The sequence below is a fragment of the Apium graveolens genome, chromosome 2 (assembly GCF_009905375.1).
Source record: "Apium graveolens cultivar Ventura chromosome 2, ASM990537v1, whole genome shotgun sequence".
NCBI classification, from domain to species: domain Eukaryota; kingdom Viridiplantae; phylum Streptophyta; class Magnoliopsida; order Apiales; family Apiaceae; genus Apium; species Apium graveolens.
The window spans coordinates 120,950,035-120,954,209 of NC_133648.1; positions in this window are offsets into that span (position 1 = coordinate 120,950,035).

The window sequence follows — 4,175 nt, forward strand, 5'->3', positions numbered from 1 at the left end:
TGATTATTATTCATATAGTGGTACTGCTGAGCAATTGATTGCTCACCCTTGGAAAATGTTTTATATATGTATTGCAGATACCTAGGAGATTCTTTCATAGTAGTCGGGGCAGAGTTCCAGTTACTTCTGTGTCAGGCTCCTCTGAGGTGGTTGTGACAGACCAGAAATGGTCCGTTGAGTTGCTATATTAAGATAGTATTGTCGAGGTAGTTGTAATGAATTAGTTTTGTGGTAAGTATAACCTAAATCATACTTAAACCTGGTAAAGATCTTGGTAAGAGGGGTCGTAATTATGTTTTATCAGTGAAATAAATTTTATTATGCTGGTTGTTGTGTTGAGGATGACGTCAACTCCTGACCTCGGGGTTGAGGCCGTCACAGGAACCATTATTCACATATCAGAATTATCAAGTCATGGTGGTAGCAACTCAAGGGGAGCAGGAATATGATCTATAGTTCACACTCAACATAATATTGAACAAGGGGAAACATCAAGATCTTATCTGCCTAGACAAAGGGTATGGAACAAAGATCATCCATTTGAATTGATCATTGGTAATCCTGACACAGGAGTGAAAACTAGACGTGCCACACAGAATGAATGTCACTTTTTAGAGTTTCTCTCCGAATTGGAACCTAATAAAGTGGATGAGGCACTTGAGGATTCAAATTGGGTTATTGCTATGCAAGAAAAACTCAATCAGTTTGAAAGGAAGATGGTATGGAAGCTGGTAGCCCGACCAAAAGACAAGTCACTAATTGGAACCAAGTGGATATTCAGAAACAAATTAGATGAAGATGGCATTGTGACAAGAAACAAGGCCAGACTGGTAACTAAAGGTTACTCTCAAGAAGAGGGAATAGATTATGATGAAACCTATGCTCCAATAACTAGGCTTGAGGCAATCATGATGTTTTTGGCATTCGCGGCATATTCAGATTTTAAAGTTTATCAAATGGATGTGAATAGTGCATACCTGAATGGGGAGTTGGAAGAAGAAGTGTATGTAGAACAACCTCTAGGCTTTGGAGATCCAAATCTGGTTGACTTTATATACTTTCTATTCAAATCTCTATATGGTCTCAAGCAAGCACCAAGGACATGGTATGACACACTCTCAGAATTTCTACTTGGAAATGGCTTTACTGGAGGTGTTATAGATAAAACTTTGTTTCATAAAATACAAAAAACTGATATGATATTAGTGCAAGTATATGTTGATGACATTATAATTTGGTTCTACTAATGATGATCATTGCAAGAGATTTTCTAAGATAATGCAGAGTAAGTATGAAATGAGCATGATGGGAGAGTTGAACTACTTTCTTAGGTTACAAGTGATTCAAATGAAAGATGGTTTATTTATTTATCAATCCAAGTACATCAGAGAACTTCTCAAGAAGTACAAACTGGAAAATTCAACTCCAGCAAAGACTCCTATGCCAATAGCATATAGACTTGATCAGGTTAAAAGCAGTAAGAAGGTAGACATCACAAGCTATAGAGGTATAATTGGCTCATTATTATACCTTACAACAAGTAGGCCATATATTATGTTTGCAACATGCTTGTGTGCTAGATTTCAAGCCGACCCTAATGAGTCTCATCTTATAGTTGCTAAACGGATTTTTAGGTATCTTAAGGGAACTCCAATTCTTGGTATTTGGTACCCTAAACTTACATGTTTTGACCTTGTGGGTATACAGATTCAGATTTTGCAGGTTGTAAAATTGATTAGAAAAGTACCTTAGGAAGCTATCAGTTTCTTGGAAGAAGGTTGGTATCCTGGCATAGCAAGAAGCAGTACTCGGTATCCACATCAACTGTTGAAGCTGAATACATAGCTGCTGGAGGCTGTTATGCTCAAATCTTGTGGATGAGCAACCAACTTCGAGATTATGGTCTGTTGATGTCAAAGATTCCAAAATTCTGTGACAACACTAGTGTCATAGCAATTCCAACAACCCAGTTCAGCACTAAAAAACAATGCACATTGATATCAGGTATCACTTTATTAGAGAACATGTCACAAATGGCACTGTGAAATTATATTTCGTACCCGCAGAGGATCAAATTGCAGATATCTTCACAAAACCACTTGATGAAAATATTTTCTCTAAGCTGGTTAGTGAACTTGAGATGTTAAATATTTCTAATTGAGTAAATTAGAAATCAGTACTTACATTTTGCTTCAAATAAATTCACATGTTAATTAATGTCAATATTTTTAAGACATGTGAATTTATTTATCATTATTTATTTCTCGTAATTCAAATATTTGTGTGCTTGTATCTAGTTGATAAATTTTTAAGCACATTTAAATTGTCAAAACTATTTGAAAATAATGTAATCATTATTGATTAAATTATGAGTAAAATAATTGCAGCATAGTTTTGATACAGAAAGTTATAATATTATTAATTTAATGATAATTGTTGTAATTCTGTAAGCAAAGTTGTGAATTATTGATTTTGGTGGACTTTAAATAATTTAATATTTAAAGGGTTTACTAAAATTAAAATGAAACAAGCAACATAAATTTATCTCAACAAATGTATGATATTATCCAAATAATGGTAATTATTATATACTTGTGAATAAAATTATAAATATCAATTTTAGTGAATTTTAAATAAATTAATATTTAACAGAATTCACTAAATTGGTAGTGAAAGAGCATAAATATTGTTAATAATTTGTTAATCTCTATCGATTAATGATATAAGTATAAATAAATTATAAAAACATAATGTGGTGCAACAACTTTAAAAAAATTTTAAGTACCAGATTGGGCACAGTAGTCGCAACTTGGATATTTGTTTAAATACCTAAGTTGCGTCAAAAGTCTTCCCTATAGTCGTAAATAAAGGGCACTTAGATTTATCTAAGTACTAACCCTGTAGGCGCAACTATAGGTATTAGAAAATTTTACAGGTCACAACTCCTTTGTACTCGCAAGTGAGGTAACCAAAATTTTTCTAAGTTTTTAACCTTTGTAGGCGCAACTTAGTTTTTATACTAAGTCAAGTGTCGCAAGTGGAGGAGTTCTCATGTAGTCGCAACTGGGATCATCCTTTAAGGGATTTCCCCTGTAGTCGCAACTCAGGACTTAGGATATTTTTTCTATTTGTGTAATATATTTATTCATTCACTCATACTTAGTGTTAGGTCACACACACACTGTAGAGGGGGTGAATACAGTGTAAAGTACAATCAAATCGAACTTTAATAACTCAAGTAAAAGAAAACAAACTTTATTGAAACAATAAACTCTGTTACAGTATGGAACTGTTACCTCTCGGTGATGAACAAATATCACAAGAGCTGCTAGGGTTACAATGAATAATCTTCTCGAATATGATAACACTTATAGTGTAAACCCTATGTATGTGTTTATATACTACACAGTTACAAGATAATCACTAATTGATATGGAATATAATTCTGCTTCCTAAAATATATCAATCAGATATCTTTTCTTCCAAGTATTCTATTCTTTATAGAATTCCTTCTTCATGCATATCTCTTCTTATGTTTGTCTCGATCTTCTTTCCTTTAATCAGCTGCTGTCCTTATCTGAACGTCCTTCAATTTCTTCTTCATGCATATCTCTTCTTATGTTTGTCTCGATCTTCTTTCCTTTAATCAGCTGTTGTCCTTATCTGAATGTCCTTTAGTACTTAAGTTCTGATATCCATCTTCTGATGATTATCTCCTGATAATTATAAGTACTGATATCCTTAAGTCCTGACTTCCAGTAAGCACTGATTTATTTTGTTTAAGTAAGATCTAAAAACTAAACATAAATCATATTAGCCATGACATTATCAAATATATCTAACAATCTCCCCCAACTTGTAAATTAGCATAATATACAAGTTTAACAGATATTTGATGATGTCAAAAACATTAAGTACAAATGCATGAGAATTAGACTAGATAACTACAACTTACAGTCCTTAAAGCTTTACCAATCTTTAACTTCTGATAACAACTTCAGTCTGTACAAATATCAGAATCTAAGAAGTTGTAGATCTTGACTTGGCTTCATCTTCTGATCTCTCTGATGTCAAGAGTTGTTCTGAGATAGTTCTTCAACAAACATTTCTCAGCATATCTAAGTTCATCAATCATCCTCCTTTTAGCATCTTTAAGCTCTGCAGTATCTTCACCA